Source organism: Gracilinanus agilis, chromosome 2 (genome assembly GCF_016433145.1).
Source record: "Gracilinanus agilis isolate LMUSP501 chromosome 2, AgileGrace, whole genome shotgun sequence".
Taxonomy (NCBI): Eukaryota; Metazoa; Chordata; class Mammalia; order Didelphimorphia; family Didelphidae; genus Gracilinanus; species Gracilinanus agilis.
The window spans coordinates 329028275-329043303 of NC_058131.1; the positions used below are offsets into that span (position 1 = coordinate 329028275).

The following is a 15029-nucleotide window of genomic DNA, read 5'->3' on the forward strand; positions in this document are numbered from 1 at the left end:
TACTCTCAGGCTCCATAGCGCCTCCTTTTATTACTGCCTTCGCTTTCTAGTTTGGGGACAAGTTGTCCTCTGAAAGTTTCTAAGTAGGTTTTAAAGTTGGGATACATTTCCTCATAGAAATGGCATGTCGAAATTCAATACTTGGGTCTACTGATAACAGATTATTTAATGCCAGTTTTATCTATGATCACCTACTTATCAAACATGATGGGCTCTTGTCAGTCCTTATCCTTCTTGACCCATCTGCTGCATTTGACACTTTTGACTACCTTTTCTTCTTGGAAACACTTTCCTCTCTGGACTTTCATATCACTCTTCTCTCCTGGTTTTCCTCCTACCTTTCAGTCCACTTGTCCCCAACCTCATTTTCTGGCTCATCATCTGTATCATGTTCCCTGTCTTTGGGTGTTCCCCACGTCATTGTCCTAGACTCCCTATTCTTCTCGCTTTGCATGTGTTCATCAGTCCCCATGGTTTTAATTATCATTTGCGTGCCACTGAATCTCAGATCTATGTAACTGCACCCAGTTTCTCTCTTCACTTTTTATGCTATGTTACCAATCTCCTATTTTGCATTTCCATTTCTATGCCCCAGAGACATTTGAATCTTAAATCCAAAACAACATAATATCATTTCTCCCAAACCCACCCCACTTCCAAATTTCCCTTTTTCCTGATGAAGGCATCATAATTAATTCAATTTACCAACTTATAACCTTGTCATTATCATTTGTTTTTCACTTTTCCTCACCCCAAATATTCAGTAAGTTAACAAATTTTGCCATTTTTAACTCCAAAACATCCCTTATTCTTTACCCTTTCTCTCTGTTCAAACAGCTATCACCCTTAGTCCTTTCTCTCATTACTCTCCTAGGTTACTTTACAAATGGCCTCTTGAGGGGTCTCTCTGTATTCCTGTCCATCCTTCACATTGCTGGCAAAATGACTTCACTGATGCTCAGATCTATCTGTGCCACTCTGCTACTCAATAAAGTCTAGTGGATGCCTGTCATCTTTAGGATACAATAGAAGTTCTTCTGTTTATCTTTTAAAGCTCTTCACCACCTGGCCTCAATCAGTAATCCTAGTGTCACTGTATATTCCTCCTTCTTCCTTACTCTGTGACCAGCCAAATTGGCCTTCTCTATGTTTCTCACATAAAATATTCAATCTCCTATCTCCATGCCTTCATGCTGTCTGTTACCAGGGCCTTCTCTATACTTCCTTCTCAAGAATCCTCTTTTCCTTCAAGATGCAGCTCAGCCATCGCTGTCACCACCTTCTAGTCAAAGCTTTTCCTGACCACCTCAAATTGTTGCTCACTATTTAGGATTTATTTTCTTTAAACTGTAGATGATTATTTGTGTTCTTATTCCCTCCCCTTCTGCAACAGAATGTAAATTCTCTGTGAGTAGGGATGGTTTTCTTTAGTATGTCTGTTGATCCAATACTTAGTCTAGTTCCTGACAGAGAATAGCCATTTAATAAGTATGTGTTGAATGATTATGTACTTGTTTTAACCTAGGGAAATCATTTAACCTCTCTGACTCTCAGTTTCTACATCTGTAAAATGTGAGTATTGGATTAATTTATTTGACTTCCAAAGTCCTGTCCAAGTTAACATCTCTAATCTTGTGATGTTTTGCTTTCATTCTATGATCTCATAAAATATAGAATTTAATAGAAATATTTCAAGGAAGGAAGGATACCCACATTCATTAAGTTTCATATGAGGCACTGTATTAAGAATTTTACAAATATTATCTCACTTGATCCTCAGATCAATTCCTAGAGCCAGGGGCAACTATTATTTTCATTTTATAATTTAAGAGAACAAAGCAGAGGTTAAGTGACCAAGGTCATATAGCTTGTGTCTCAGGTAGAATTTTAACTTGGGGCTTCCTGACATCAGACCCAGTACCTGAATCACTAAACCATGTATCTAACTGTTTCTCAAAACCCCATTCTCTGCTTTCCAAATTCACGAGTTCAAAAGAAAGTTAAAAATAAATTCATTACATCTCCCTGGGCCTTAGTGAACTCCCCACCCCCACCATTAGGGTTTGAATTAGAAGGGCTAAGTCCCTTTAGTCCTGATATTTTGTGATTCTTTGTTTTCATAGGCTGGCCAGCATCACTGTATTAGTGAATGAAGACTCCCCTCCAGGCTTTTTCCTCTTCTTTTTTATAACTCTTATCTTCTGTCTTAGTATTAGTTCTAATACATAAGAGTGGCTAGGGCTGGTCAATTGGAATTAAATGACTTGCCCAGGGTCACACCTCTTAAAGAGTATCTGAGATCACATTTGAATCCAGCTTCTCTCTACTCCAGGCCTAGCACTCTATTCACTATGCTACCTAGCTGCTTCCTTTTTCTTCCGATAAAACATTTGTATTTTAATTGGAACAGCTGCTACTTTGTTGTCCTAATCCAGTGGGAAGGGGTGAGGAGAGAGTGAGAGAGAGAGAGAGAGAGAGAGAATTTCAGTTTATGTAGCAGGAAAGCCTTTTTACTCTGGATGACTGAATGGGAGGCAGTTTGGGGATATGTCCTAGTATTTGCAAATCTTCATATCACATCATCTAAAAAGCCACTTGCTCATTCCACATCTAGACTTGGCCCTGAGACTGAGCCATAAGAGTCATGCTACAATGAAGCAGATCTATTTTTAATATGAAATCAATCCATTGAAGGGTCTGAGTTATACTCATTACCCAGGACTGCTCCCTTGTCTTTCATTTTTTTTTTTTCCGGGGAAATACAAAGATCCCCAACAGAGGCCCTGCTAGCATTTTATGATTAAGGGCCCCCAGTAGGGGATGTGAGCTCCTTAAGAGACTTTTTTCTTCTTTTTTGTATCTCCTGCATTTGGCACATTGCCTGGCACATTTTAGACCCTAAATGTTTATTGTCTGACTGCTGACTGACTAAGGGATTTGTAAGTGTAAAGAAAGAAAAATGAGTAACTGGGAAAAGGTAACAGAAAGATGGAGTGGAGAAAAGCTGTGGAACTCCCAACAACTGCAGGCTGCCTACCCCTGACCTATAACATCAGCATGAAATAAACATGATCAATTCAGCTGTTATCACCTGGGAGGGGAGGAGGCTTACAAAGCAATTGTTGTTTTGTTTAGAGCCCACATATGGCTGATGCTACAAGCCTCAAGCTGATAAAGATGGGGTAATTAAAGTGTATTTTTTAATAGACTCATCTCCTGACTGTCTTTATTCTGTTGATTTAGAAAAATGACCAAAAAGCCAAGATAGCAGCATCCCTCTGCTATCCCCACCTTACTCCATTTTCCCCACTACATCATTTTTCACATTTAAGAAAGAGGGGACGATGCTAAATCGGCTAGTTCTTGGGGTCAGAAGTGGAAAACAATTCATTAGAAATGACCTTCCAGACAAGAGCATCCCTGCCAATGGGCTCGTGTACTGACAGCACCAACTGCTCAAAGCAGCCACCTTAAATGTCTTCTCCTTTTTCAGCAGGTGCTGAAGCTTTAGTGGGGAATAAGATATTTTGCCAGCTGTTCCCAAACTCTACACAGAGATAGTATCCATTCATAGAGGCAGCTAATTGGAATCCATGAGAAAGAGTGCTGGGTGTGGAAAGCTTGGCTCTGTGACCTTTAAGTCTTTTATAATGTCCAAGCAAAGAGCTAACTTCTCTATTCCCCTCCCTAGGCACAGACTTGGTTTATAATAAGATGGAATTTCCTGAGATGCTGTACACAGTATGTTGAAAGGGGCTGGCAGTTTTGAATAGATCATATTTATATAGTACTTCACAGTTAAAAAACACTTTCATAAGTGCTGCCTCAGTGAAGCAACATTTATACTTTGGCAATAGAAAGGGTAAGTGATAATATGAGCAATTATCCCCATTCTTCAGATGAAGGAACTGAGGTTCATACAGGCCAACTGATTTGTCCAAGGTCCTTCAATTAATTAGTTTTAAACTAGCATCAGGACCCAGGTTTGCTAGCTCCTAATCTAATTCATTCTACCATATCATGATGGTACCCCATTTATAATGATTTTCAAGTAATCAATCCAATGTATGTTTTAAAATTTAATTGGATTATTAATTTAGAGTGGAAAGAAATATTAGAAGTCACCTAGTCCAATCTCCTCACTTGACTAAGGCCAAGATAAGGTAAGGGACTTACCCAAAGTGACATATGCAGAAAGAGGCAAAGCTAGGATTCAGGTTCTATGTTTTTAAATGCCCCACTCTTTCTATTGAAAATTTTTGGCTTTACATCACTTTCATTTCAAAATGTATCCTTTCCCTTCCTATTGCCCTGGGAGAATTTATAAAAGAGAATGGAAGAAAGCAATTAAGCAAAGCTAATCAACAGAATATGCAGTGTTCTGCACCCAAAGTCTCCCACTCCTGCAAAGGAGGAAGTGAAGGGAGGAAATAGACATTTCATTTAGTCCAGCCTAAATACAAAACAATAGTCAATTCATTGGATGCCATTCAGAGTCCTGAGGTGGGATATAGCTTTGCTATCTTGACCTGTGAAGAGGCATCAGAAGCCTTGAATCTTAAACTACCCTCAAAGAAGTATAGTCCAAGCCAAGAGGGTAAAGGCTTGCTTTAACTCTAACTGGTTACGCCACCTCTGGGTTATCATTCTCAACTCTGGACACAGTATTGATTCTAAGATGAAGGTAAGGGTTAAAAAAAAAACCAGTTTGATCTCATCTGGGAGAAAAAATCCTCGTGCTATTTTCTGAGCAGATTTTCCAGGACTCCCCATGCACTTATATCATTTAGGAATAGCTTCAGTCTCCAAACCAAAAACACGAGCCCTTGACATGTCTGAGGAAGTCAGATGGGTAAATACAGAAGTTAGTGGGAGGTTATAAATCATGTATCACAAATGCACATTATGTGATTTGTTGAATAAATTATTAACACCATTCCAAGCCTTGGCACTCACTGGCATATTTACATTCTCTGGGCAATGAAATAAATACTGTCAACCTTGTGTTTCCAATGGGGAAGCAGAGAGAAACGAATACAGCCTCCCTCATGCAAATCTTCGGGAAGTTTATCAGCCATCCTAGGGTGGGCATTCCTTAGGGAAAAGCTGATTTGGGGTACAGTGTTTTCCCAACTGGCTTTCATTTCCTCCATTGCTTGCTGCTCATAAACTAGCTCCCAAACAAGATTGCTCATGCAGGACTCTGGTTGAAGATGGAACTGGAAGAAGAAATTCTTTGTTATGGTTCCCACAGCTACTGTTACTGACTGTTCTGTCCCTGTCTATACCTCTATCTACATCTAAACACACAATGCGTACTTGTAAAATTTAGTAGTGGCTCTGCTCAAATACTCAAAGTTCTTCAGGTGTTAGCATTTTATAAATAAACATGCACTAATGTCGTTACTATTATCACTGTTCCATAAATTTAACAGCATAGACAGAGACATGAAATAGAGCAGGTGTGCCTGGTGCCTGAGTTACAGTTACTTTGGGAACCATTGCTGAAATCTCCCCAGCATCTCTGCTGTAATGATGCTTCATCGTGTTTGTGTGTGTATATATGTGTGCATATGTGTGTGTGAGATATTGCTTTAAACCCCCAGCTTCTGTTCCCTCTTGGGAGGGGTCCTCTCTTCCCTTGTAAAATTCCTTGTTGCTGAATAGACCCAGGGGAGACAAGGTCACCAAAACACAGAATTTTAGATTTGAAAGAGACTTCCATGACTACCTACTCTAAACCCTGACTGAAAAACAAATTGCCTCAGCAACACACTTGACAGGTGGTCATTCATCCATTTCCTGTAGATTTTCAAGGAGGGGAAACCAATGACCTCAAGGGGCAGTTCATTTCTATTTGGATACATACCTTTAATTATTAAGAATTTTCTTTGTTTATTTGTTTGTTTGTTTTGTTTTCCCTTATACCAAATCTAATTTTGCTTCTTTTGTTTTATTTTTTGCATCTTTTAAAAAATTTATTTAATTAACTTCGATTCTTTAAAAAAATTTTATTTTTAAGTATTTTTCCAAGGTTACATGATTCATATTCTCTCCCTCCTCTCTTTCCTTCCCCCTCCCAGAGCCGACAAGCAATTCCACTGGGTTATTCATGGCATTATCACTCAATGCTTATTTCCATATTATACATTTTTGTAATAATTTTTTAAAACCAAAACCCCAAATGATGTACCCATATAAACAAATGATAAATCACATGCTTTTATTCTGCATTTCTACTACCACAGTTCTTTCTTTCGATGTGGATAGCATTCTTTTTCATAAGTCCCTCAGGATTGTCCTGGATCATTGCATTGGTATTAGTAACACAGTCTATAACATTTGATCATCCCATAATGTTTAATTTACTGTTTATAATGTTCTCCTGGTTCTGCTCATTTCACTCCCTATCAGTTCAGGGAGGTCTTCCCAGTTTTTATAGAAATCAAGTAGTTCATCATTTGTTATAGCACAACAATTTTCCATCACCATCATACTTTGATTGTTTTTAACTCCCACTTGTTATTTTATGTTCTATCCTATCCAGCCAAACAGAGAAAATCTAATTCAGCTTCCATTTGATAGCTCTTCAAATACTTAAAGACCTCTATCGTGTCCCTCTTTAGTCACCTCTTAGACAAGTGAAACATCTCTAGATCCTTCAACTAATTCTCCTATGGTTGATGATCCACCATGATTCAATCAATTCAATTTGGCATTCCTTCATTAAGTACCTATTCCATGCCAGACCCCATGCTAGAAACTTGGGGATACAAAGGCAAAACAAAATGAAGCAGGGTTCAGTCATCTTTGTCACATTACCCTCTTCCCATCCCAACTGTTTCCTTTTTACCATTAGTATTTGCACATTGGATTTTCATTTTTTGTAGTTTTCATTTTGCATAAGATGATTAAAATGTTTACTTGGGGAAAAATAGCTTTTTGTTTACTATAAGAGCTCATCAGAATCTCCCTATGGATCTCTCCATATACCCAAAGCTTAATCAAATCCCCTTCACTTTTTTTCTTTTCCTGGCTAAATACCATGTATTCATATAATATTCATCTTAGAACCTGTTTCCTATCTCTTTGGACATTTTTAATTATTCCGAATTATTACTACTTCAAGAATTTGAGCCCTGGATTTCCAGTCTAAGGATCAAGATGTATGAGTTTGAATCTGATTTCTGCTACTTACCACTTGTCTGATCTTATGTCAGTTCCCTAACCTGGTCTGGAACTTAGCTTCCTTATCTCTTAAATGAAAAATTTGAACTAAATGTTCTTTTTCTCCTTCACTGTTCTAATGTTCCAGATGTGTTCATCCCACTCACCCACTCTGTTATAATTAAGTGTCATTTTAAGTCCTTGTGAATCTTTCCTGTGAAACAAGAAACAGGACTATTTAGGTTTGAAGATATTAGGTATTTATTTATTAACCTAAACATATATAAAGAAACCTAGTTGAATCATGGGATTTTTATTATCAGAGACTTCCATGAGGAGAAAACTTATGAGGAAAGAAAATGAGATGAAGTTTAGTGCCTTATACTGAGAAACGAACTCATTGTATTTTATGGAACTACAAAGGTAAATAAGACCTCTAAGGAATATCTAGTCTAATACAATCATTTTACAAGTCAAGAAATTAAGGTCTAGAGGAGAGAAATGACTAGCCTAAGGTAATAAAGCTAGCAATCAAGTAAGCCAAGTCTTTTTGCTCCATATAAGGTAAATCCTTGATTATACCACACTGTTAGTTGCTTCTTATAAATGAGCTAAAGGGATTTGCCTCTAAGGCCAGGCTGCCAAGGTTAGTGGTTGGGTAGTTATGAACCCAGGTCTCCCTAGGGCTTTTTCCATCATGTCTTACCACCTCCCAGCCTTTAATAATTAGCATACATTGCATCAGATTGATCTATGCTATCCCTTGGGATAGGCCTAGAATTGTTATCTTATTAGATGGTAGGATTGAGAAAAATAACATAAGAAGCATATAAAAAATACCTTTAAACATTAAACCTCAGAATAAAAGGGAGAAAGTCAGATCACTGGAGATTTCAGTGAAGGATACTTCATAAGACATTTCTTTTTTCTATTTTTTCCTATTCCTACCTTTTGAGAGGTCTAACAGTAAAGCTGTTTATCTCCAGATGAATGTTTAAACACAATGAAAAAGTGCTTGTGCAGAATTGTTAGTGGTCTGAATAGAAGGCGATGGATTGGAAAACAAGAAAAATGTCCCTCCGCTTTAAAAGCAAGGGAAAGATATGTTTATTCTAATAAAGTCTTAGGTATTCTGGCAATAGTATCTGATGTAACCATGAAGACAATGCAGCCAAAAGAGGAAGCCTATTTTAGAACCCTATTAAGAAAAGTATGGTTCCCAGAAGCAACATAAAAGACATTATCAAAGAAATGTTTGACTGCCAAAGGAGGTGCTGGATCACAAAGTGGGACTAAGATATTGAGAGGAAGGAATTGCTGAGAGTGAGCGTAGATGCTCCATTGGTGCCTACATAATGGAAGACCCCTAACAAGTTGGGTTGGAGCCCCATAAACAATTTATAGGAATACATGGACTTGAGGCTTGTAGATTAAGAAGGCATGGATTGGTAGGAGAACCCCCATCCACGAGTTTACATATCCATTGAAATAATCCAGAGTAAGAATCCAGGGCAAGGCAAGTGATAGTGTATGTCTCTTGTTGGTTATGCGTAATATTACCTTTCACTGTGGATGCCATATTTTTGGAAAGGAATTGACCAATGCAAGCATATCTAGGGAAGGAAGATGAGAATGGTAAGAGAACTGGAGACTGTTCATGTGCCAAAAGAGAGAAAAAAAATCAGAGGCTGGTTCAGCCTGGAGAAGAAGAAAACTTAATTGAATGATAAAAGGGCATGATAGTTACCTTCCAATTTTCAAAGGGCTGTCCTACAGAAGATGGATTAAAATGGTTTTCTTTGACTCCTGATGGCAGAACCAGTAGTAATGTGTAGAAATCACAGAAATAGATTTGGCTCAAAATTTATAATAACCATTTCTAATAATTTGAGCTCTCCATTCCTGAGGACACTGGAAATTCTTCTTCACTTGAAATTTTCAAGTAGAAGATAGATGATTGCCTTTCAGAGATATTAGCAAAGGGATTCTATTCAGGCATGGTTTGACCTAGGAACCTTGGGGGAAAACACCTGTAAAGTTTGGTAATTTGGTGAAAGTAATGTTCTACTGAGAGATGAGGTATGGGGCAGCTATGTTACAACTGCCATAGAAAGAGCACTAGAACTCATAAGTAGAAATAAATAATATACACTTTTATATATAGTTTTTTTTGTTAAATTATGCCTTTTCTAGTATCAAGAGAGGAGGGAGGGTTGGCGATGCCTAGGTATTTTAATGTAAAAAACAAATAATTTTTTAAAAGAGCACTAGATTTGAAATAACACACCTGGGCTCAAATCCATTCTCTGCTACTTACTCCCTGTGTTACCTTGGACAAGGTACTTAATCACCGTATGCCTCATTTTCTTCTTGTAAATTAAAGGTGTTGGAGGAGATAATCTCCCAGACCCTTTCTTGTTGTAAGCTTTAAAATCTTATGATAGGATAAAAAATTCAGAAAAGGTATGGGAAAATGTAGCGAAAAATCCTTTGCCTGGTTAGAGTACCACACTGAAAGACCTTTATATGTTGGGGGGCAAATAAGAAACCTAAGTACTCAGAAGAAATCAGAGACCTGGAGTGGAAATAGGAACATGGAAAGTGAGAATAAAGGCAAAAACAAAGAAAGAATATAGTTCATCTGATAGTCTTTCATGAGAGATGTTGGCTATTTATTATCTCTGCCCCTTTGAGCCAATTGTGTTTCGTATCCCTGACACTTTTGAGGCTTCCTGTGATATGCATAGTGAGCCTTCATATTTTTTCAGGAAAGAATACAAAAATGCCCTCGCTGTGGAGCTAATTGAGTATCTACCACTAGAATTTACCTACCAGGAGCAAGGCCCATGCACAGGGTATAGGCTATTTCATTATGAACAAAGTAAAGATGCAAAAGCTTGACACCAGATGTGTATTGGATCACAGTGGCACCCAGGGCAGTTAAAAAGAACTATTTCTTGAAACAACCATTGGTCTGTTTATTTACTCATTCAAGAAACATTTATTGAATGCTTAACTAGGCGGACCTCGTGCTAGGTGGAATATATAAAGTTTTGATAAATATCCCTTAATCATGTGAAATTTCTCACATAAGTAGGGCAAGAGTCCCAAACATTAAGAACTGTACTGTATATCAATTTCATAATCTCACAGGAAAGGTATAGACTATGGTTCTCTAGGGGAGATTTGATAGAAACTTTGATGACCTACAAATAGGATGAAGAAGGCATCTTGGATGGTGGTAGCATTGATCTGGAGTTGAAGTGTCTCTCCTCTCCTTTTTCCACCATTAATTCTCTACCCTTCATCTTTAAAAACTCACTCAAAAGTCATATCCTTTGCTGAGGATGAAACAAGATCATAAATCTGGCAGGGGATATTAAAGGGGTAAAGAGTATACAGCTACCAGAGATTAAGGCAAGGTAGGGGTTACCAGGATTTGAATTCTTTTGGAAACTGTGATGTTCCCTTGGTTTACATGGCATAACCAGAAGAATATGGTGGTGTTAAATAGACATTTTTTGTTTGTCATGTGTTTTTATTAGGAAAAAGCCAGAAAACATTGAAAGCACTGCATTATTTTCACAATACCACCTGATCCCCTCTAAACTGAAGTCTCTCAAGTGTAATTAAAGGAACACATTGCTTCCATGTAGTCCTGGTTCTTTTGTCTAGGGTTCCTTCACTGCTTCTTCAATGGAATTCAGTGTCACAAAGCCATGCCCAGAATTATCTTTAACAGTGTCATATTTAGGCTAGAGAGGAAGCATGATATAGTGGAATGGGTTTTGAGTCTTACAATCTGAGTTTGGATTGTGATTTTGTCTGTTGCTCCTCATGTGACCTTATACAAGTCACTTTTCTCTGGGATACAGTTATACAGTTATAATAAATGATTTATAAGTTCACTTCTAGGACTTCCATTTCATGACTGGTTATGTATAGGTATGTGTATGTGTTTCTGCATGTTATATATGTATATATATATTTATATAAATACACAATAGATATACACACATTTTTTTTCTTTTATTTGCCTGCAATAACTTAAGCAATAGGGGTTCAGCACATGGGAATTTCTACCAAGAAAAACCTCATGAGAATGGGGCCCATTGTGGAGATACCTCATTCTTCTCAATGTAAAACTTGATTGATTCTGCTCTCAATTCAACTGAAATGTGATTGATTCTGTTCTTCCAACCTGGCATTTCCAGAAGGAGAATCAATCAAACCTGAAATTATAGACAACGTGTGTATCAACAAAGTGGAAATGTTTCTAGTTGAATTTCCAAAGCAATGTGTTTTCAGTCTTTCTTTCCTTCAATGTTTTGAGAGGAATTGGGGAGGGGAAAGAGAATTGAAAAGGAGAAAGGGGGCTTGTATATTCACTTTCTCCAGCTATAGGAATTAGAATCATACAGTCACTGGATTTAGAACTAGAAGAGACCACAGAAGTCCTCTAGTCCAAGCCCTTCATTTTCTAGCTGATAAAGCAATGTCTTCCAGAGAAGATGACTTGCCTGAGGCCTCACAGTTATCAAGGAACTGAGCTGAGATTCTAGTCCTCTTGCACCAAATCTCCAGTGAAGAATTTGACCAGGAGACCTTTCTACTTCCTCTGGAGTTTAAGATTTTTCATGTGGTATTTGTCTCCTGTTTGGGCTGAATTCTGCCTTCTTCCCTGTCAAAAGATGCCTGTTGACAGGACTCTTGAATTCTTCTGTCTTCCCAGTTGCTACTAAGAGGGTCTTGGAGACAGTTCTTAATTTCAATGAGATATATCAGGCATCAGCAGTATTTGTTTCTTAGGGGAAAAAAATTTACCGAACCATATTAGAGTCAATACTGTGTAATGATTCTAAGGCAGAAGAATGGTAAAGGCTAGGCAATGGAGGTTAAAAGACTTGCCCCAAATTAGAGAGCTAGGATGTGTCTGAGTTCAGATTTGAACCCATTATCTCCCATCTCTAGGACTGGCTCTCAATCCACTGAGCCACCTAGCTGCTCCCCAGTAATTTATTTCTAATCCTCATTTTCTCATGGATGCCATCTTTTCTCATCTCACCACCCTGATGTAAGCCCTCAAAACCTAGGGTGGTGGGTAATAGCTTGCTGTGCTGGTTGGTTTATCATCCATAAGTTTCTCTCTATTCCCTTCCTGAAGTATAGTCTTAACATGTCACCTCCCTACTTTGGCCACTCCAGTAACCAAATGACACCTCTAGGATCAAATATAAAATCCTCTGTTTAGAAGTCAGAGTCCTTAATAACTGGACCCTCTCCTAACTTTCTGTTCTTCTTACACTTTCCATGTCCACATATAACATGCAGTCCAGTCACTCTGGCCTCTTTGTTGTTCCTCAAACAAGACATTCTATCTCCTGACTGCAGGCACGTTCACTACCTAGGATGTTCTCCCTTCTCATCTCTATCTTCTGGCTTTTCTTCAAGTCTCAGCTAAAAATCTCTCAGTCCTATAGAAAGCCTTTCCTAATCCCTCTTGACTTTGGCACCTTTCCTCTGTTGATGATTTCTGATTTATCTTTTTTTATATAGTTTGTTTATATATAGTTGTCTGCAATTTCTCTCCCCCCATTAAACTATGAGCTCCTTGAGAGAAGAGACTTTTCTTTTCTTGCCTTTCTCTAAAACCACCGTGGCTAGTACAATGATGAGTACTTAGTAGGTGCTTCATGAATGTTTATTCACCAACTAACCAGTTGCTGCTGAGAGTGTCCTGGGGCTTCTTCTTAAGCCTGGAAAACATAGATTATCAGCAGTATTTGTTTCTAAGCCTCAGCATAGTGCCCACTAAGGACTGAGCATGCTGGCCTGTTCCCTGAGGCAAGAAGACTTGTGGTGGGCTGGTTTTGCCTAACGTCTGCTCATCTACTACTGTTCCCACTGTGAGGTCACAGCCAGGTGCCGTTGCCTTGGTAACTTTACAGGACCGATTAGCTGCTCCCTAGGCATCTCTTTACTGTGTGTACTATACTAGACCTCTTTGTATCTTTCTGCTTCTTTTCTTTAGGGATAAACCATAGGAAATTGGATTTCCTTAAGGCAGGTGATGCATAAGTTGCTGATCAAAAAAAAATCTCTCTTTTCTCTCTTCTTTAATCCATCCTTTCTTTTCTCCATCTACCTTTCCATTTCTGTGGGAAGTAGCTCATAAACAGTTATGCAAGGAATAATGGGTGTTTTTTGCATTCTCATATTTAGCCCAGTGCCTTGCATATATAGTAGTCACTTAATAAATGTTTGACTGGATTCAGAGTGGGTACAAGAGACTTGGCATTGGAGGAGACGAAACCTTTCATTATATGAACCCCTCCTTTAGCTTTCTGTACTGGAGGAAGAAGATTATACAACTAGGTGTTTGTTCTTTTGCCACCTCTTTGTATCTACTAGGTTGGGAGTTTGGAAGATCTGGAGTATAGAGATGAGGATTAAAATCAATGAGTCAAATCTCAACTTTTGTAAGTGAGGATGGGGATGTTAGTAGGTGGAACCATCTCATATCTCTGGGACTCAGTTTCCTCATTTGCAAAATGAAGGAGTTGAATAGGTGAGCCTTTATGCTTTAACATCCCATGAGCCTGCATATCTAGGCTCTCTGGAAGATAGCTGTCCTCAGTCTGGATGCAGACGAGTTTATTCCTTACTCAGTTCAGATAGAAGTCCCCTATGCATTTATCTTGGAATTATTTTTTGCCATTTTAAAACACAGGACAATTCTTACAACTATGTTTCAAAATTGCCCTTCAACATATATTTTCATATATATCTTAAAGTTTGCCCCAAAATGGAGATTCTAATCCATAATTCTTAGAATGTATGTTATCTAAGAAACCATCTTGCCTAACCTGCTCCAACTTATTTTAAATCTGAGGACATCAACATTTAAGAAATTTAGTTTTTTCCCCAAAAGTCATAAAGCTTCTTCATGACAAAGCTGGAATTTGGAACCAGGGTTTCTGTTTCCAGGTCCTATGTCAATTCTACTGTACCCCAAAGCCAGAAATCTGCTTTTCAATAACCAAAATAATATTCATCCCACTCCCCAAGTCCTCTCCTGCTTTCCTGCTCTCTTTTCTTAGCTGCAACTATCCCTTACACTTGGAAGGTTTCTCAAAGCTCATATCTAACTGTTAAAATTCCACACATGTTTCAAAGCCAAGTTCAAATCCTCCTTTCTCCTAGAAGTTAGAATTAGAGGAAACCTCACAGTAATTTGTACTTCTTCATATACTTTAAATATTTCATTAATAGCACCCAGCTTTCAGGGTTGAGGTGAGGATCAAACAAGATAATAATTATGAAAGGCTTAGAACAGTAACACATAGTTACACTGTGTAACAGTATAGCACACCGTAAGGGCTATATAAATGGTACTAATCATTATGATTTAATTATACTCTTCTTTATGTGTATATACTCCTCCCCCCCACCCAAAAGCCATTTTTAATCTCCTTGAGGGCAGGGACCATACCTTATTCATTTGAAAATTTCACACAACACATAGCAGAAGGCCCTCCAAATATAGTAGGTGTTTAATAAAAGTCTATTGAATTTATTCTGTTCCATGAACCCAAGATAGATGTCTAGATGAAGCCACTATGTCACAGAGCAAAGATTAAAAAGAAAAACAGAACTTCAAACTTTAGATAGGCTTTTCAGGATTGCAGAAAGTGCCCTCAAGAAGGTAAGTCAGAGCCAAATGCATCTCATGATGTTGCAGAATGACATCCATTTGTGTCTGACACAGACACTAATGGAGTTCAATATCCCATTCACCCAGAACATCTCTTTCTACTCCTGATAAAAGCCTTTCTAAAGGGAAGAAGAACACAGCAGTGGGG

General features: G+C 38.1%; 1 protein-coding gene across 1 annotated transcript in view; it reads left to right on the top strand.

Annotated features, from left to right (window-relative positions):
• The window catches only part of ASTN2 (astrotactin 2), a 970320-nt gene that overhangs the window by 225172 nt on the left and 730119 nt on the right, over window positions 1-15029 (top strand). The window lies entirely within an intron of this gene.